Source organism: Trichosurus vulpecula, chromosome 8 (genome assembly GCF_011100635.1).
Source record: "Trichosurus vulpecula isolate mTriVul1 chromosome 8, mTriVul1.pri, whole genome shotgun sequence".
NCBI classification, from domain to species: domain Eukaryota; kingdom Metazoa; phylum Chordata; class Mammalia; order Diprotodontia; family Phalangeridae; genus Trichosurus; species Trichosurus vulpecula.
The window spans coordinates 227,981,762-228,003,025 of record NC_050580.1 but is presented as its reverse complement, the minus strand read 5'-3'; the positions used below and the strand labels follow the sequence as shown (position 1 = coordinate 228,003,025).

General features: G+C 37.4%; 1 protein-coding gene across 1 annotated transcript in view; it reads left to right on the top strand.

Annotated features, from left to right (window-relative positions):
* Positions 1–21,264, top strand: part of DCAF5 (DDB1 and CUL4 associated factor 5) — a 124,162-nt gene that overhangs the window by 15,059 nt on the left and 87,839 nt on the right. The window lies entirely within an intron of this gene.

The window sequence follows — 21,264 nt, the reverse complement described above, 5'->3', positions numbered from 1 at the left end:
TGATTCAGGGCCCTATGGCCTGTTCCGCCCGGCTCCTGGTCTGGTTGGTTCTGGCGTGGCCCATGCTGTGCTCTGCCCCCAGCTCTGTGCAATAGACCTTACCTAGCAACCATATGGGCTGTAGCCCTGCTATTTTGTGGATTCTGCAGTTCTAGAATTTGTTCAGAGCCATTTTTATAGGTATTTGGAGGGACCTGGGGGAGAGCTTAGGCAAATCCCTGTTTTCCAGCTGCCATCGTGCCTCCGCCCCCACCCCAAACTGCACTTTCTAAATATACTCAGGACCAAAGTATAGGTGTTGACTCCTTTGATAAATAGAAAGAGGATAGTGTTCTGATGAATGTGAAAGGGGAACCAGGAAGTGTGACAAGAATCTTAGAGGTGAGATCTTTAGGTACATCCCATTTTTCTAGATCAGTTGAGTTTTTTGTCAATATTTAATTCAGTGGAAAAAAACATTAAAATTCATATTTCAATATCATCATATGGATCAAGAGTTTAAATATTTTAGCCTTTCAAATGATGATTTTCAAATTAGACACCCAATCAAGTAATAACTCCTTTTTATTTTCTCTAATGGAGATATCATTTGGTTTAATAAATTTTTTTATTATGAAATAGAATATCATCAACAGAAACATGAACATTTCCATATACAATGTCCAGGAAAAAAGAGGATTTAATTAAAAAAAAACACTTTCAAGATGATATTACCAACACTGCCTTGCTTATCTCCTTCTGAAATTCCTTCTGCTTTCTTATGTATATTTTTTTAATTAAGATTTTTTATTTTTATTTTACAACACTCAGTTCCACATGATTTTGAGTTCCAGATTTTTCCCCCCTCCTCCCCACCTCCTCACTAAGATGGCATGGAATCTGATATATCTTCTACATATAACTTTGAATTAACCTTATTTACAGTAGTGGAGTTGTAAGGAAGAATTATGACCAATGGAATGAATCATAAGAAAGAAGAAACAAAACTAAAAAAACAAAAACAAAAGAGGAAAAAAAAAAAGGAGAGCAATTAGTTTGCCTCAGTCTGTATTCAGACTCTGTAGTTCTTTCTCTGGATGTAGATAGCTCTCTCCATCATGAGTCCTTTGGAGCTGTCTTTGAGCCTTGTATTGCTGAGGAGAGCCAAGTCTATCAACGTTAGTCATCACAGAATCAATATATCTGTGGTTGTGTATAAAGTTCTACTGGTTCTGCTCCACTCACTCAGCATCATATCATGTAGGTCTTTCCAGGTCATTATGAAGTCTGTATCTTCCCCTTTTCTTGTATAGCACAATAGTATTTCATTACATTCATATACCACAACTTGTTCAGCCATTCCCCAATTGATGGGCAACCCCTTGATTTCCAATTCTTTGTTACCACAAAAAGAGTTGCTATAAATATTTTTGTATATATTTGTATATATGGGTCCCTTTGGGATACAGCCCTAGAAGTGGTGTTGCTGGGTCAAAGGGTATGCACATTTTTATAGCCCTTTGGGCATAGTTCCAGTTGCTCTTATGTGTATTCTTAAATGCTTGACATTCTTTTTTGTTTTTTGTTTTTTCTCACCATCAGTGTTTCTCACTATTCCCCTCCAAACAAAAGCTCTAGAAATAAGTATAGTCAAGCAAAGCAAATTTGTCTTGTATTGTCCATGTCTGAAAACGTATGTCTTATTCCATTCCTGTAGCCTCTCACCTTTCTACCAAATAAGTGAGAGCCTTGTTTCATCATCAGTCTTCCGGAGTTGTGATTACTCATACCATTGAGAAGAGTACTGTCTTTTAAAGTTGTGTTTATTTACAATGTTGTGGTCATTCTGTAAATATTTCTCCTGTCTTCCCCACTTCACTTTGCATCTTCTTTAGGTTTTTCTGAATCCATCCTTGCTTACTACAGAATAATATTCCATTGCATTTATATAACATAATTTTTTCAGCTGTTCCCTGGTTGATGTAAATTTTATTTCCAGTTCTTTGTTCCAGTAAAAGGCACTGCTATAAATATTTGTGTATATGAGTCCTTTCCTTCAATCTTCAATCTGTTTAGAGCATAGGACTAGTAGAAATATTGCTGATTCAGAGGGTATGGACAGCTTTTTTTTTTTAATTTTAGTTCCAAATTGCTCTCTATAATGACCCAACTAATTCACAGTTCTATCAGGAGTACATCTATGTGCCTGTCTTTCTACAGTCCCTCCATCAATTGTCATTTATCTTTTCCCACATGATAGGTGTGATATAGAAAACGTCAGAGTTGATTTTATTTGCATTTCTCTTATTAGTAATTTGGAGAATTTTTCCCATATGTTTGTTGTTGATAACTTTTTTCTTTTGAGAAATTACTGTTCATTTCATTTGATTATCTTTTGGGGAATATACATACATACACACACACACACACACACGTGTCACTTCTCTATATATCTAGGAGTAGAATTTAGATTTTATGACTTTCTGTAATTTTCTTGTAGGCCATGGTAACATCTAGATGGTCCCCTCAAACATGCTGCTTGTAGAATAGCAAAACTAGGGCAACTCAGGTCAGTCAGCTGAATTCTAGGTAGTAGGCCTTGGTAGACAATCAAGAGTGAGGTGGAAGATTGCTTGGGTAGGATTTCCTCTACTGGCCAAACTGAATATTTGAACAGCAGCATGAGAGTGTGTGTGTGTGTACATACGATATAGATATGTAGATATCTATATCTGCATATATGTATAAACTTACATACTTAGTGTATTAAATATATAGGAAATCTCCCAGTTTTACCTATGTATTTTAGTGTTAAGTTGCTTTCTAAATGACTTGTAATTCAAGAAATTTATTGAGCATGATGGTAAAAAAAACAAATTGGAATTCATTGTTTCTGCTTAAAATGAAGAGTGATCGATAATAGTTCAGGGATCTACAATGTTTGTAGATTGTCCCATAGAGAGAAATTGGTTTCATTAGATGCTTTTTGTTTTTTATTTCATATTTTAAAAGTCTTGATATCCTTGACTATTGAATAAATGAAAAATACTAATTTGATTGGGCAGCTAGGTGACTCAGTGGATAGACCACCTGGCCTGAAGTCAGGAAAAACTAAGTTCAAATCTGGCCTCAGACACTTAGTAGCTGTGTGACCCTGGGCCAAGTCACTTCACCCTGTTTGCCTCAGTTTCCTCATCTGTTAAATGAGCTGGAGAAAGAAATGGCAAACTACTCCAGCATCTTTGCCAAGAAAACCCCGTGAGGTCTTGAAAAGTTGGACATGACCGAACAGCAACAACGTAACTAATTTGATTGAAGAATACCTGCTGGAAAGATAGGAGGGGGCTGGGTCATAAAGGCCTTGGAATGCCAAACAAAGCATTTTGTATTTGATCCTGGAGGCAATAGGAGTTTATTGAGTAGGGGGTGTGATGTGATCAGCGCTTCAGGAAAATCACTTCAGTGCCTAAATGAAGGATGGATGGGAGTAGACAGAGATTTGAGGTGGACTACTGCAATAATTCAGGTGTGAGATGATGAGGGCCTGCAACTAGTGTGGTGGCAGTGTCAGGAGAGAAGGGGGGCGTATTTGAGAGATGTTGCAAAGGCGAAACCAATCAGGATTGGTAACAGATTGAATGTAGGAGGTTGAGAAGTAGTAAGGTGACTCCTAGGTTGTGAGCTTGAAGGATGGAAGGATGGTGTTGCCCTCTACTGTAATAGGGAAACTAGGAACAGTGGAGGGTTTAGGAAGAAAGATAATGAATTCTGTTTTGGGCGTATCAAGTTTCAGATGTCTACTGAACATTCAGTTTGAGATGTCTGAAATGTAGTCAGAGATGTTTGGAGCAGGATAGGTAGATTAGAGAATTATCAGCATAGAGTTGCATTGGACATATCTAAAAGTGTATGTCTCATTCTCCATCTTGGGTCCCTCCCCTCACTATAAGGAGATGAATAGCATGGTACATCATGTGATTTCACTGATTATTTCAGTGATTAGAGTTCTTAAGTTCAAGATTGTGTTCATTTACAATGTTACTGTTGTTGTATTCTGGTTCTGCTTACTTCATTCTACATCAGTTCACGTAAGCTTTCCCAGGTTTCTCTAAAATTATCCTTTTTGTCATTTCCTATAATTACATTCATGTATCATAATTTGTTTAGCAATTCCCCAACTGATGGACACCCCCTTAGTTTCCAGTTATTTGCTACAACAAAAAGGAGCTACTATAAATACTGTACCTGTGAATCATTTTTCTATCATCCATACGGGGTGGGGTGGAGGGGAGAGGTAGGTGTGTGTCTACTAGTGGTACAGAGGGTGGACGTTTTGGTAATATTTTTGGATAGAGCTCCAAAATGGTTTATAGAATGGTGAGACTAATTCATAGCTCCAACAGCGTCTTAATGTACCCATAACCCCATAGGCCCTCCAACATTTGTCATTGTCCTTTTTTCGTCATCTTTGTAGTCTGATGGGTATGAGATGGAAACTCAGGGTTCTTTTAATTTCTCTGTTAGTGATTTACAGCATTTTTTTTTCATATAGCTATCTGTAGCTTGGATTTATTTTAAAAAACTGACTTTTCACATCCTAAGACCATTTATCAATTGGAGAATGAGAATTCATTGTTTTAACCCTCTTCGAAATTTCTCTATTTGTGTCAAAGGCACCATCGTTCTCCATACTCCCAGGTGTCTAACCTTGTGATCATCCTCAGCTCCTTACTCTTCCTTACTACTCATATCCAGTCATTTGCCAGATCTTGTCATTTCTCACTCCATAACATCTTTTGTTTTTCTGTGATCACTTTCTACTCACTCAGCTACTGAGTTCAGGCTCTCATCATTTCTTATCTAAATTATTGTAGTTGTCTTACATCTTAAGAACTCCTGCCATAATAGTATTACCTAGCATTTACATAGCACTTAAAGATTTATTGATTGCTTTCCAAATTTTATCTCATTTTATCCTCACCATGACCTTGGGAGGTAGGTGCTAGGAGAATCCTTATTTTACAAATGAGGAATCTGAGGAGACAGAGGTGAAGTGATTTGCCCAGGGTCACACAGCTAAGTTTCTGAGGCCAGATTAAAATTTAGGTCTTCCCGATTATAGGACTAGTGCCCTATCCTTTGGGTCCCCCAGTCATCTTTAAGTGTACTGCTGAACATATCAGTACCCTGTTCAGTCCAGTATCAAACATAAGCTTGTCTGTTAAGCTTTTAAAGCCCTTCACAATCTGGTCCCAATCTATCTTTCCAGTTTCATTGACATTACTCCCGCTCCTGCATTCTGATCCAGTCAAATTGGTCGTCCTTCATTCCTCATACCACATTTTTTTTAACTAATAACCTGCTGGCATTTTGAATTAATTTACTTTTATATTTAATATTTTAGTTTTCAACATTGATTTCCACAAGATTTTGAGTTACAAAATTTCTCTCCATCTCTACCCTCCCTCTCACCCTAAGATGGCATAAATTTTGATTGCCCCTTTCCCCACTCTGCCTTCCCTTCTATCACCCCACTTTCCCCACCCATACCCTTTCCCCTTACTTTCTTGTAGGGCAGGATAGATTTCTATACTCCATTGCCTGTATATCTTATTTCCCAGTTGCATGCAAAAACAACTTTTTTTTTAAACATTTGTTTTTAGAACTTTGAGTTAGAAATTTTCTCCCTTATTCCCTCCCCACCCACCCTCCTTGAGAAGTCAAGCAGTTCAACATAGGCCACACATGTATCATTATGCAAAACACTTACATAACAATCATGTTGTGAAAGACTAACTATATTTCCCTTCATCCTATCCTGTCCCCCTTTATTCAATTTTTTCCCCGTTGACCCTGTCTCTTGTCAAAAGTGTTTGCTTTTGACTGCTTCCTCCCCCAATCTGCCCCCCCTTCTATCATCCCCTCTCTTTTATCCCCTTCCCCCCAAACTTTCCTGTAGGGTAAGATACCCTGTTGAGTGTGTATGTTATTCCCTCCTTAAGTCAATCTGATGAGAGCAAGATTGATTCATTCCCTTTCACCTGTCTCTTCTTCCCTTCCAATAAAACTGCTTTTTCTTTCCCATTTTATGTGAGATAATTTACCCCATTCTATCTCTCCCTTTCTCCTCCCAATATATTTCTCTCTCACCCCTTAATTGTATTTATTTATTTATTTTTAGATATCATCCCTTCACATTCAACTCACACTGAGCCTTTTGTCTATATATCTGTATATTCTCTTCAACTACCCTGATACTGAGAAAGGTTTCATGACTTACAAATGTCATCTTTCCATGTAGGAATGTAACCAAAACAGTTCAACTTTAGTAAGTCCCTTATGATTCTTTTTCCTGTTTACGTTTTCATGCTTCTCTTACTTCTTATATTTGAAAGTCAGATTTTCTCTTCAGCTGTGGTATTTTCTTTTTTTTTTTAAATTTGTATTTTTTTATTTAATTTATTTAATATATTTAGTTTTCAGCATTGATTTTCACAAGAGTTTGAATTATGAATTTTCTCCCCATTTCTACCCTCCCCACCACTCCAAGGTGGTGTATATTCTGGTTGCCCCGTTCCCCGGTCAGCCCTCCCTTTTGTCACCCCACTCCCCTCCCATCCCCTTTTCCCTTCCTTTCTTGTAGGGCAAGATAAATTTCTATGCCCCATTGCCTGTGTATCTTATTTGCATGCAAAAACTTTTTTTTTTGTTGTTTTTTGAACATCTGTTTTTAAAACTTTGAGTTCCAAATTCTCTCCCCTCTTCCCTTCCCAACCACCTTCCCTAAGAAGGCAAGCAATTCAACATAGGCCACATGCATATCATTATGTAAAACTCTTCCATAATACTCATGTCGTGAAAGACTAACTATATTTTGCTCCTTCCTAACCTATCCCCCTTTATTGAATTTTCTCCCTTGACCCTGTCCCTTTTTGAAAGTGTTTGTTTTTGATTACCTCCTCCTCCTATCTGCCCTCCCTTCTCTCATCCCCCCTTTTTTATCTTTTTCCTCCTCCTTTCCTGTGGGGTAAGATGCCCAATTGAGTGTGTATGGTATTCCCTCCTCAGGTCAAATCCAATGAGAGCAAGATTCACTCATTCCCCCTCACCTGCCTTCTCTTCCCTTCCTACAGAACTGCTTTTTCTTGCCACTTTTATGTGAGATAATTTACCCTATTCTATCTCTCCCTTTCTCCCTCTCTCAATATATTCCTCTCTCATCCCTGAATTTGATTTTATTTGTTTTAGGTATCATCCCTTCATATTCAACTTACCCTGTGCCCTCTGTCTATATATGTATAAACATACATATATACATACACACACACACACACACACACATAATATATGTATATATATATATACACACATATATGCATATTCCCTTCAGCTACCCTAATACTGAGGTCTCATGAATTATACACATCATCTTTCCATGTAGGAATGTAAACAAAACAGTTAAACTTTAGTAAGTCCCTTGTGATTTCTTTTTCTTGTTTACCTTTTCATGCTTCTCTTGATTGTTGTGTTTGAAAGTCAAATTTTCTATTCAGCTCTGGTCTTTTCACTGAGAAAGCTTGAAAGTCCTCTTTTATTGAAAGTCCATATTTTGCCTTGGAGCATGACACTCAGTTTTGCTGGGTAGGTGATTCTTGGTTTTAATTCTAACTCCATTGACCTCCAGTATATCATATTCCAAGCCCTTCAATCCCTTAATGTAGAAGCTGCTAGATCTTGTGCTATCCTGATTGTGTTTCCACAGTACTCAAATTGTTTCTTTCTGGCTGCTTGCAGTATTTTCTCCTTGATCTGGGAGCTCTGGAATTTGGTGACAATGTTCCTAGGAGTTTTCTTTTTGGGATCTATTTGAGGAGGCCATCTGTGGATTCTTTCAATTTCTATTTTGCCCTGTGGCTGTAGAATATCAGGGCAGTTCTCCTTGATAATTTCTTGAAAGATGGTATCTAGGCTCTTTTTTTGATCATGGCTTTCAGGTAGTCCAATAATTTTTAAATTCTCTCTCCTGGATCTATTCTCCAGGTAAGTGGTTTTTCCAATGAGATATTTCACATTGTCTTCCATTTTTTCATTCTTTTAGTTCTGTTTGATAATTTCTTGATTTCTCATCAAGTCACTAGCTTCCACTTGCTCCAATCTAATTTTTAAGGTAGTATTTTATTCAGTGGTCTTTTGGACTTACATTTCCATTTGGCTAATTCTGTCTTTTAAGGCATTCTTCTCCTCATTGGCTTTTTGGAGCTCTTTTGCCATTTGGGTTAGTTTATTTTTTTAAGGTGTTATTTTCTTCAGTATTTTTTTGGGTCTCCTTTAGCATGTCATTGACTTGTTTTTCATGATTTTCTTACATCACTCTCATTTCTCTTCCCAATTTTTCCTCTACTTTTCTTACTTGTTTTTCCAAATGCTTTTTGAGCTCTTCCATGGTCTGAGACCAATTCATATTTTTGTTGGAGGAAGTAGGCTCTTTGACTTTGTTGCCTTCTTCTGGTCATATGTTTTGAGCTTCCTTGTCACTGAAAAAAAGATTCTATAGTCTGAGTTTTTTTTACGCTGCTTGCTCATGTTCCCAGCTAAGTACTTGACCCTTGAGGTTTTTGTCAGGGTATGACTGCCTTCAGAATGGCAAGTGCTTTGTCCCAAGCTTCAGGGGTGTTGTGTTGCTGTTTTCAGAGCTACTTTTATACAGTAAGCTCTGCCAAACCAGCGCTCCTCCTCCCCCAAGAACCACCAACCAGGACCACGACCCACATGCAAGCAAGAGAAAGCAAGAGAACCCTGCCTCAGTGCCAGCAAAGTGCTCCCTGCATTCCCGCTCTGATCTGCCACTTGATTCCCCCCACTGGTTATGGGCCTGGAGCTGTGGAAGCAGACGCCGCTGCTGCTGCCACCTCCACCCTCCCCAGGGCTGGGGCCGACTGTGCCCCTCTCTCACCCAGGTCCAGCAGTTTTCCCACTGACCTGCTCTTTGGCATTTGTGGGTTGAGAAGTCAGGAAACTGCCACAGCTGCCAGTGATTCAGTGCCCTGCAGCCTGCTCTGCCCAGTCTGCTCTGTGCCTGGTCTGTCCTGGTGCAGCCCATGTTGTTCTGCACTCCACTCCCAGCACAGTGTGATAGACTCTTCCCAGTAACCATCCATGCCACCTTGAGCTGGAGACTTGTTTCACTCTGTCATTTTGTGGGTTCTGTAGCTGTAGAATTTGTTTAGAGTCATTTTTTACAGGTGTTTCAGCAATTTGGAGGAGAGCTCAAGCAAGTCCCTGTTTTCATGCCACCATCTTAGCCCTGCCCCCAACATCACATATGTATAAAAGGAAATGGTCAGGTATCAAGGATGCAATCAGATATGTATGGTGTTCTTGGTATACTAAAAGAGTAAGAGAAAGGCCAGTATATTGATCAACTGAGGAGGATTTTTTAGAAAACCTGTATAAAAACTTAACAGGATAAGAAGGCCTGGAGGGATTGCAAAATGTCAGAATCACACAGATGAAATCCAGATGTTAATATTCATAGCTATAGAGCTAAGAGTGACCTCGGAGTCCTTTTGGCCTAATCCCCCTCATTTTTCTGGAAATTAAGACTAGAGAGGTTAGGTGACTTCAGTGTCCCAAGTATCATACCCACAAAGAATTGTGTCTTAGATTGCAGCTCCTTTTGAGGGAAAAGATTCTTGTTAGATTCTAGAGACTAACCAGTCCAACCATTTATTATTCAGGCATTTATTAGGCGCTGACTGTATGCCAGTCAGCTGTTGTCCTTGCTGTAGTTTTAGAACCCTGTGTAGTTAAAGTTGTTCTTTGTAGTTTCTTTCCTCCAGCTTATGGAGGAAGCGTTGCTTAGAGGTTAGCATATTCTGTTGTGTTACAAGACCTCTGCTCACTGTTTTCAGTACCTTCATTTTCTGATGTGGATGAGGTAATTTACATTTCTTTACCTCAATTTCTCAGGTATTGGAGATGCTCCTGCAACTTTAATACTTGTAATGTAGTGGAAAGAATATTAATCCCAGAATCAGACTGCCAGGGCTCTTGTCTCTGCTATGATTGGGGCAAATCTTTTAATCTCATAGTACTTCAATTTCCACCTCTATAAAATGGCTTAGTAGAAGCTTAGTGAGTATTGCCTACAGTCCAAGGACCAGCTTAGCCAATTTTGGAGAGACTTACCAGGTTAGCTTTAGGTAATAAATTTGTTGGCTATACCATTTCTTAAAACCACCTGGTACATCAGAAGGAACTGCCTTCTCCATTAGTAAGGAAGCTTTTGAATCGTCAAAACAAAGATAAAATTCTCCTTTGAGACTTTGAACTTCCTTTTGACATTTTGAAGATGAGCTCATTGGTGGGAAAATACAACAAACTCAAGAAAGGAAAGCTACAAAGTGATTTTTAGTATTTTACAGGAGGTAACTGTCTACTGAATGTGTTTTCCTACTTAGAACATGAAGCAGCAGTGATCCCTCTTTAGCTACACTTAAGGGAAAATACAGCCAATGTGACCCACCTCTCCTTTATTCTCATGCCTGATATTCCTATTTTATTTTACTTAGAATAGGTAGCAGATTAATATTAGACACAACAGTGTTAAGGACTGATCGTTTTAAAAACATTTTAATAAATGAGCTGTGAGAAGATAGAACAGAATGAAATCTAGTAGATTTTGCCATTGATACCAAGCTCTTCTGGGTGGTGAAATGCCAAAGCTTATGGGAGGAAAGCTGCAGAAATATGTAGTTATTGTGAGTGCATTTAAAGGTGTTCATTGCAAGGAAGTTCAAGGTAATTCATTAAGAATACTGTGCTTAGGGATGTTTTTTCTCGACCAGAAAAAGGACCTGATAGCCATCATAGGCTGTTTAAAGGCATCAGCCCAATGTGTAGCAGTGGCCAGAAAGGCAATCACAGTGTTAGTTATTGTTGGGAATGGTATTGGAAATAAAACCTTTTTCTACCCTTGTATGAAATTGATAGTCCTTGCTTAGGAAGAAAAAAAAATGAGTAGAAAATAATAGAACTTGAGAAAGGGGGAAACTTGAATGAGTGAAAGGATAGATGGTTCTTATAAGAGAGAACCAGAAGATATTTTTTACCTGTGGAGTTGGTCTGGTAGCTAAAGAGTTTAGGTTCCACTAGGACAGTTTTGTATGCACATGCTCATTGAACAGTATAGAGCAAAGCCTTTTAGTCTCTGTGCCTTAGTTTTCCTTGTCTGTAAAATGGGGAAGCTAAGTAGTATTCCTTAGGATTCCTCACAGTAGTATTTCTTAGGATTTTGCAAGTGTCTCCTTTTGGCTTTGAGTATTTTGAGAAATAGTGTCGAATGGAAAATAGTTTTAGAGTGTGTACCTTTTGGCACAAACAAAACCAGTGTTGTTAATATTAGAAGGAAAGCAGTTAAGTGGGAAAAGAAAATCTTCATAGCAAGTTTCTTTGATGAAGATCTCATATCTAAGATATACAGTTAACTCATTCAACTTTATATGAACAACAGCTGTTCTCCAGTAGATAAATGGTCAAATGATAGGAACAGGAAGTTTTCAAAGGAAGAAATCTAAGCTATCAATAACTATATGAAAAAAAATCCTCCAGGTCTCTAATAATTAGAGAAATGGTGGTGTGAATTGGTCTAATGTTTCTGAAAAGGAGTTTGGAAATGTTCCCCAAAAGCCACTAAGCTCTGTGTGTGTGTGTGTGTGTGTGTGTACACATACATACATATACATATATATATACACATACATACATATACCTATATATACATACATATGTATATTCTGAATGTACTTTTTTTTTCATATTGTCTCCAAAATTGGCACATGAGCTTCTGGAAAGCAATGACCACATTTTTGCCTTTCATAGTTTCCGCAGCGCTTGGCACAGTGCCTGGCACATAGAAAGTGCTTAATAAATGCTTTTTGACTGAGTGACTGACTTTAGTGGATAAATCCAATTAAAAGATAAGCAAGTGGGGCAGCTAGGTGGCGCAGTGAGTAGAGCGCCAGCCTTGGAGTCAGGAGGACCTGAGTTCAAATTCGGCCTCAGACACTTGACACACTTACTAGCTGTGTGACCTTGGGCAAGTCACTTAACCCCAATTGCCCTGCCTTCCCTGCCCCGCCCCCCCCCCCAAAAAAAGATAACATGAGAGAAAGAAGTTAAGGGCTTGAATAGAACCCTCTCTCCTTCTTTGCTCTGATCCAAGGTGGGGAGTCAGAATACTCTTTGCTCTCCATTGTCTCTCCCTCTAGTTTCAGTCTTGGATCATCACTTATCTATTTCAAACTGGATGTTCTGGAGACATCTTAAACTCAACATGTCTAAAACTAAACTCATTGTTTTCCCCTGTAAAAGCCCTCTCCAATTCCAATCTTCTCTATCTCTGTCAAAGACACCACCATCTTTCCAGTGTTTCAGGTTGGTAAACTTGATATTTTCCTTGACATCTCACTTTTCCTTACCCAACATACCCGATCAGTTGCCAAATTTTGCTGTTTGTATCTTCCTTCACAACATCTCTCACTTCCAAGTGCTTTTATCCACCCACAGATCTCTACTCATTAGTCTAGTCTATCCTCCACACTGATGCCAAAACCTAAGCAGAGATCTGCCTTTGGTACTTAGACTACCCTGATGACTTCTAGGATAAAATACAAACTCCTTAGTCTCTCTTTTAAGGCCCTACATAATCTGCCCAACCTGTCTTTCCAGCCTCCTGATACTTATTTTTCTGAACTCTGCTATTCAGCCAAACTATCCTTTTCTCTGTTCTTCACGAGTTACACTGTGAAGACACCTCTCTCTGGTCCTCTCCCATGCTTGGAATGTTCTCCTTCCTTAACTATACTTCATAGAATCGATTTTCTTTAAGATACAGCTCAGGCATAATTTTCTACACGAAGCCTTTCTGTCCTTATCCTCCCTCCCAAACTATCTACTTTATGTGTGTGTGTGTGTGTGTGTGTGTGTGTACACATATATAAAGTCACCAACTTATTGTTATGCATATTTTATATGCACTTGTCTCCTATTAGAATATAAGCTCATTGAAAGTAGAGATTGTTTCATTCTTTGTACTTGTATCCCTAGTACCAAGCGCAGTGCCTGACATGTAATAGGCACTTAATAAATACTTGTTGATTGATTGATGATATATTTCTGGTGATTACTGAATGGGAACAGAAAGGAGTTAAGTATTTCTTAGCTGTGCGTGGTTGGTGCTTTTATAAAAAGTAATTGTGTATTGGGACATTAAAAAAAGCAGAAATAAATCCACTAATCATAATGCAATTAAAAATATATTCAATAAAAGGCCCCTGAAGGAAGGATTAAAAATTCATTTGGAGACTAATTGAAATCTAAAAATTGGTAGATCAAAGAACAAACCAGAAATAATAGAAAATTTCATCAAAGAAAATGATAGCAGTGAGACAATGTGCCAAAACTTATGGTATGCAAGCTAAAGCAATTCTTAGAGGAAAATGTATGCCTCTGAACACTTCTCAGCAAAAGATGGAAATGAACTAGGCATATAGGTTTTTTTTTTTTAAAAGTAGAAAAGTGGCTGATAAAAACTGCATCTAAATACAAAAGTAGAATTCTGAAAAGCAGAGATTAATAAAATTAAAAGCAACTCCTCCCCAAAAAAACAACCCACCATCATATTGGTAAATAAGATCAGAAGTTGGTCTTCTGAAAAAAAAAATTGATAAAATAGATAAACAACTAGTTCAACTTTTTTTTAAAAAAGGAAAACCAAATTGCATAAAAATGAAAAAGGATTCACATCAACTGAAGATGAAATAAAGAAAACTATTAGAAACTATTTTACCCAGTTGTATGTCAATAAAACTAATAGATTAAATGGTCAGTCAGTAAGCATTTATTAAGTGCTACTATGTGCCAGGTACTGTGCTAAATGCTAGAGATACAAAAAGAGGCAAAAGACAGTCTCTGCCCTCAAGTAGCTCATAACAAGCAAACAAATATGTACAAACAAGCTGTGTTCAGGATAAAAAGAAAATACCAGAAGGAAGGCACTAGAAATGTTTTGGGGAAGGCTTCCTTTAGAAGATGAGATTTTAGGTAGGACTCAAGAAGGAGATGAGAAAGAACATTCCAGGCATGGGGCACAGCTAGATAAAATGCCCATAGTTGAAAGATGGAGTGTCTTGTTTGTGGAACAGAACAAGGCTAGTGTCACTGAATTGGAGAGTACATGGAACGGGGAGTGAGGTGTAAGTAAGAAGACTTACTGAAAAGCTTTGAATAACAAATAGAAGAGTTTGTATTTAATCTTGAAAGTGATAGGGAGCCACTGAAGTTTATTGAGTGGGTGGAACTGCAACTAGGTGGATAAATATTTGCAAAAATAGAAAAAAGCCAGGTTAAAAGAACAAGAAATAGGTTATTTAAATCAGCGCTTCTTAGACCCTGGGTTGTGACCCCATATGGGATTTGGAAAAATTTGGCAACAGTGAAAGGTTTCTGAATGTGCAATGACCAAAAATTCAAATTCAAATGCGTAATGACGCATCGCATCTGGCAGCCCTTGCCCTTGTTTCTTTGAGCAACTTCACTGCAGCCTTGGTTCTGAATACAAAGCATGCCCTCAGGCCGTGCCATGCCAACTAATGCTGCTAACCTGAAAAGGGGTCTGGAGTGGAAAAAGTTTAAGAAGCCCTGATTTAAATAACCTAATATTAGAAAAAAAAGTTGAACAAGCAATAAAAAGCCTCCTAAAGGGGGGAGAAAATTGAGGACTAAATACATTTTCAAACTAATTCTATCATATATTCAGAGAAGAATTCCAATATTATATCAACTATTTGTAAAAATAGGAAAGGGAGAGACCCTCCAAATTCTTTGATGCAAATATGTTCTTGATACCTACATCAGAGTAAGACAAAACACAGAAAGAAAACAGTATACTAATATACCTGATGAGCATCAACACAAAAAATATTAAATAAAATATTTGTAAAAAATTTACAGCATATTAAAAAGATTATACAATATGATCAGGTTGGATTTGTAGCAGGAATTCAATGTTCAATAATAAGGAAAATCATAAACATAACAGACCATATTAATATCTCATATAATAAAAACCTCATTGTTATACCATTAGATGTTGAAAATGCTTTTGACAAAATGAAACGCTTCTCTCAAAAATCACCTAAAAGCTCAGGAATAAATGGACTTTTCTTTAGTGTGTGAAATAGTATTTATTTAAAAACAGGAGACATATGTAATGAAGAACACTACAGGCCTTTCCACTAAGTTTGGTGTAAAACAACAACACACACTATCAATACTGCTGTTTATCATATTGTATAGAAATGCCAGCAATGACAATAAGAAAAGAAAAGGAAATTTCAGGAATAGAGATAGGCAAAACAATCAAATTTTATACACATGGGGGGGGGGGGAGAGAGATAGTTTACTTAGGGAACCCTAGAGAGCTAACTAAAAATTAATCAAAAATAAACTCAACAACATTACAACATTATAAATCCATATAAATCATCAGCATTTCTGTATATTACCAGTAAAAGCCTGCAAGAAGAGATAGAAAAATTCCATTCAGAATAAGTGTAGAATATATAAAATATTTTTGGTCCTATGTATAAATACCAACACAGGAACTATGTGAATACAACTATAAAACAATCTTTATAGAAATAAAGACAAAATTAAATAATTGGAGAAATATTAATTGTTTATTAATTATTGGTGGACTGAGCCAGTTTTTTTTTAAATGACAATTAATTTATTTAGTCTGTCCCAATCGAACTACCAAAAGATTACTTTATGTATCTGGAAAAAAAATAATAAAATTCATGTGGAGAAGCAGATATTCAAGAATCTTAAGAGAACAACATGGAAAAAAAAGGTAAAGAAAAGAGACCCATCAGTAACAGATCTCAAACTATAGGACAAAGCAGTTATAATCAGGACCACTTGGTACTGATTAAAAAAATGGAGGTTTATCAGTAGAACAGATTAGGTATTCAACATACAGAACTAAAAGAATGTATTATTCTATAAGCACAAACTTCTGGGGGTAAGGATTCACTATTTGACAAAAAGTTCAGAGTAAACTGGAGAACAAATTATATATAGAGTAACATCTCACACCATATACCAAGATAAGATTCAAATGGACATATGACTTAGATATCAAAAGTCACACCATAAATCAAAGAAGTAAGGAAGAAAATACTCTTCACACCTGTAAGTAGTGAAAGAGTTCATAACCAAACAAGGAATAGAGAAGATAACAGAAGATAAAATAGATTATTTTATTTATATAACATTAATGAATTTTGGCACAAACAAAACCAGTGTTAATATTATTAGAGGGGATACAGTTATATAGGAAAAATTCTTTTTAGCAAATTTTTCTGATGAAGGTTTTGTATCTAAGATATGTAAGCAACTGATTCAGATTTATAAGAATAGCAGCCATTCCCCAATAGATAAAAGGATAGGAACAGGCAGTTTTCAAAGGAAGACATCCAAGCTATCAGCAAGCATATAAAAAAGCTCCAGAACAGTAATCGAGAAATGATGATGTTGTGAGTTGGTCTAGTCCTTCTAGAAAGTAGTTTGTAACTGTTCCCCAAAGCCCACTAAACTGTGTATATATATTCTATGTCCATTTTTGTTTTTGTTTTTTGCCTGTTGTCTTCAAAATTAGAAAGTAAGCTCTTTGAAGGCAGGGACCACATTTTTGCCTTTCATTGAATCTCTAGGGCTTGGCACAGTATTTGACATAGAGTAAGCATTCAGCAAATGCCTGTTAACCAAGTGACTGACTTTATACCCTTTAACCCAGCAGATGTACTTCTAGACCTATACCCCAAAGGGATCAATAAAAGAAGGAAAAGACTCAATGTACAATAATATTTATAGCAGCTCTTTTTTTAGTGGCAAAAAAAATGGGATATCATGTAATTGTAGGAAATAATGAAAGGGATAGTTTTAGTGAAACCTGGGAAGAGTTGTATGAACTAACATGGAATGAAGTGAGTAGAACCAGAACAATTTATAATATTATAAAGAAAAACAGCTTTGAAAGACTGGTTGATCAATGTAATGACCAACCATGATTCCAGAGGACTAATCATGAAGTGTAAGGTCCATCTTCTGACAGAAGGAGGGTGATTGACTCAATATACAGAACAAGACATATATTTTCAGACATGGCCAGTATGGGAACTTGGTTGACTGCTCATATTTGTAACTAGGACTTTTTTTTCTTTTGATTTTTTTTTTTCATTTTGGGGGAATAGGCTGGTAACAGAAAGGCAGTAGGGATAGAGTAGCCAAAAGAAAAACAAAGAATAGAATGTCATTGAAGCATATTTTAAAATTAATAGAAAGAAAAAAGGCCAGAAAGAGCCGGACAAGTAGGATGTCTTTGAAAATTATGTGATGCATTTTTAAAAAGAAAAGTTGGGGGCAGCTAGGTGGCACAGTGAATAGAGCACTGGCCCTAGAGTTAGGAGAACCTGAGTTCAAATCCGGCCTCAGACACTTGACACACTTAACTAGCTGTGTGACCTTGGGCAAGTCACTTAACACCAATTGCCCTGCCTTCCCCCACCCCAAACAAAAACCAAACAACAAATAAAAAGAAAAGTTGTATATAATAAGATCTACAGCTTGGTGTACAACATTCTTTTTCTGTTCTTTTACATATATGGAAATGCCCATTTTATTTGGTGTTCATTATGTTTAGGATACAAATTAATTTTAAAAAATTATCTGAGGTGAGCATAATTGTCATGAAAGACTTAGCATGAACTGGCTTTGCCTAATACTGCTCCCTGAATAACTAACTGTTCCCTGTAGCTTATTTTGTAAAGGTGACCCAGATATCTAGGGTCCTAGTGTATACTCTGGGAGGCTGCCTTGATGGAGTCATGTCTTCATCTCTGGCTCTTTGGAAATATATATTCTAGCATAGACTTCAGAGCTTTCCAATTAAGCTATCTGCTTGATTATAGTATTCACTTAAATTGAATGCTATAGGAAAAGTAGTTTATCCTTATGCAACTAGAAACTTGAACCTATTTTTTTGTCGTTGTTCAGTTGTTTCAGTTGCATCCAACTCTTTTAATAGTATTTTATTTTTTCCCTAGTTACATGTCAAAAAAACTTTATAGCTTTCATTTTTAGAAGATTTTGAGTTCCAGTTTTGTCTCCCTCCCTCCCCTCTCCTTTGGAAAATGGTAGGCAATTTGATGTAGTTTACACGTGTGCTATCGTGTAAAAATATTTCCATTATTAATGACTTGATAATTGTGATTGTGAAAGAAGGAACAGATCAAAAGGAAAAAAAAATAGAGAAAATATCAAGTGAGTGAAAAAAAATATGCTTTGATCTGCATACAGAGTCTGTCAGTTCTTTATCTGTAGAAAGGTAGCATTTTCATGCCTGAGTGCTTTGTACTTGTCTTTGATCATTGTGTTACTGAAAAGTGAGTCATTTGTAGTTGATCATCACACAGTGTTGCTGATACAATGCACAATATTTTCTTGGTTCTGCCCATTTCACTTTGCATCAGTTCATGCAATTCTTCCCAGGTTTTTTTCTGAAATCTGCCTTTTCCTCATTTCTTATTGCATGATAGTATTAATTTGCATTTCTTTTAAAAAATAATTAAGTTTTAGTTTTCAACATTCACTTCTAAATTTTCTCCCCTTCCCCCCTCTCCAAGACAACAACGATCTGATATAGGCTATGCATATGCATTCATATTAAACATATTTCCACTTTAGCCATAAGAGGAATTAGAACCAAAGGGAAAAAGCATGGAAAGAAAAAATGAAAACAAATGAAGAAAAGAGAGAGAAAATAGTATGTTTCCATCTGCATTCAGACTCCATAGTTCTTTCTCTGGATGAGGATAGCACTTTCCATCATGAGTCTTTTGGAATTGTCTTCGATCCTTGCATTGCTGAGAAGAGCTAAGTCTGACAAAGTCGGTCATCGCACAATGTTGCTGTTACTGTGTACAGTGCCCTCCTGGTTCTGCTTACTTCATTCAGCGTCAGTTCATGTAAGTCTTTCCAGGTTTTTCTGAAGTCCATCTGCTCATCATTTCTTACAGAATAATAATATCCCATTAACATTCATATTCTATAACTTGTTCAGCCATTCCCCAATTGATGGGCATCCCTTCAATTTCCAATTCTTGGCCACCACAAAAAGAGCTGCTATAAATATCTTTGTACATACAGGTCCTTTTTCTGTTTTTATGATCTCTTTGGGATACAGACCTAGAAGTGGTATTGCTGGGTCAAAGGGTATACATAGTTTTATAGTCAAAGGACATAGTTCCAGACTGCTCTCCAGAGTGGTTGGAGTTTACAACTCCACCAACAGTGCATTAGTGTTCCAATATTCCCACATCTTCTCAAACATTTATAATTTTCCTTTTTTGTCATGTTAGCCAATCTGATAGGTGTGATGTACCTCAGAGTTGTTTTGGTTTGCATTTCTCTGATCAATAGTGATTATAGCTAGCTTTAATTTCTTCCTCTGAAAACTGTCTGTTCATATCCTTTGACCATTTATCAACTGGAGAATGGCTTATATTCTTAGAAATTCGCCTCAGTTCTCTATACGTTGTAGAGATGAGGCCTTTATCAGAGACTGGCTGTAAACATTGTTTCCTAGCTTTCTGCTTCACGTTTCCAACTCTTCATGGTCCCATTTGGGGTTTTCTTGGCAAAGATACTATTGTAGTTTTCCATTTCCTTCTCCAGCTCATTTTACAGATGAGGCACTGAGGCAAACAGGGTTAAGTGACTTGCCCAGAGGTGTCCCAGGCCAAATTTGAACTCAGGTTTTCCTGACTCCAGGCCCAGTGCTCTATCCACTGTGCCCATCTAGCTGCCCACTTAAACAATAATATGAATTTATGAAATTTATCAATTTGCTAGGTGAATTGCAGGGGACAATAGGACTTTAAATACCTGACCTTCTTCCTGTTTTACATTTGACCTTTTTAAACTTTGTTCGTATTTTTGGCAGAATTGTACTGCCCTGGGTGCTGGATTTGAAGCAATACAGCGTGGAGAACAGCTTTTCACTTCTTTAAGAGAGTGACAGGGCTTTAAAGGATCTGACGGAAAAGTTTTGTAAGAAGGTTCAGACGGTGATGCTCTGTGTTTTTGAGACCATCTGTTGTATTCATTGCATTCTACCCAAAGTTGTTCCTATTGAATATGGCTTCCTACTCTAAGGTAATGTGAAGAAGGAACTGTTCTCCTGGATCTGCTCGTTTCACTCCACAGCAGTTCAAACAGCTCTTCCCAGGTTTCACTACAACCATCCCTTTCATCATTTCCTACAGTACATTCCAATTCTTTGCCACTAAAAAAAGAGCTGCTGTAAATATTGTTGTATATTGAGTGCTTTCCCTGTCTTGTTGATCTCTTTGGAGTAAAAGTCTAGCAGTAGTATTACTGCGTTTAAAGTGAACGGGCATTTGTTGAGCATTTAAACAGGTCCTGCTAGAAGAATTGCTTTTGCCTTAAGTATTTCAGTCTTGACCCAGGCTATCTTCAGCATGTTTGGTATTTATAATAGTTGATTTCACATGATCCTGGGACACTTTATGAGAGCCTCACTTTGAAAAATTATATCACCTTGTGAAGGATGATGTGGTGGGGGGCTAGGCAAGACCAGTGCAGTGGAGTTTGGGTTGGGAATTATTTTCCTTTGTGCTAAATTAGGCTTTTGCAAAACTTCCCTGAATCAAGAGTGGTTGCATTTGATTTAGTGTTTAAACAGAGTGATGCTCTCAGTTATGGCTGTTGTTCATCTCCAGGAGCACGGCCTCTTCTACACGGCCTCCTCCTCCTTCAAAACATAATGATAACTAACCTTCATGTGCCTTTTTACATAAGTGTGCGCATTTGGTCTTTATAACACCCTTGTAGGAGGAGTTCTGTTATCATCTCCCTTTTACAGCTGAGGAGATGGAGACTGAGAGAGGCTAAGTGACTGCCAGGGTACCTCAACTGGTAAATGCCTGAAGAAAGGTTTGGAGCCATGATGTCCTGAATCTAAGGACCAGTCTCTTGTGGAAATCTCAACTTTTGCTATCTTGTAGGCAGCCAGTTCAGTGGAAAGAGCAAATGCTTCTTATAGACTTAGGGGAGGTACCCGGGGGTGACACTTGGTGGTTGTGGGATTGGGCAACTCACTTAAACCTCTTGGAACTTCATTCCTCACCTGTAAAATAAAGG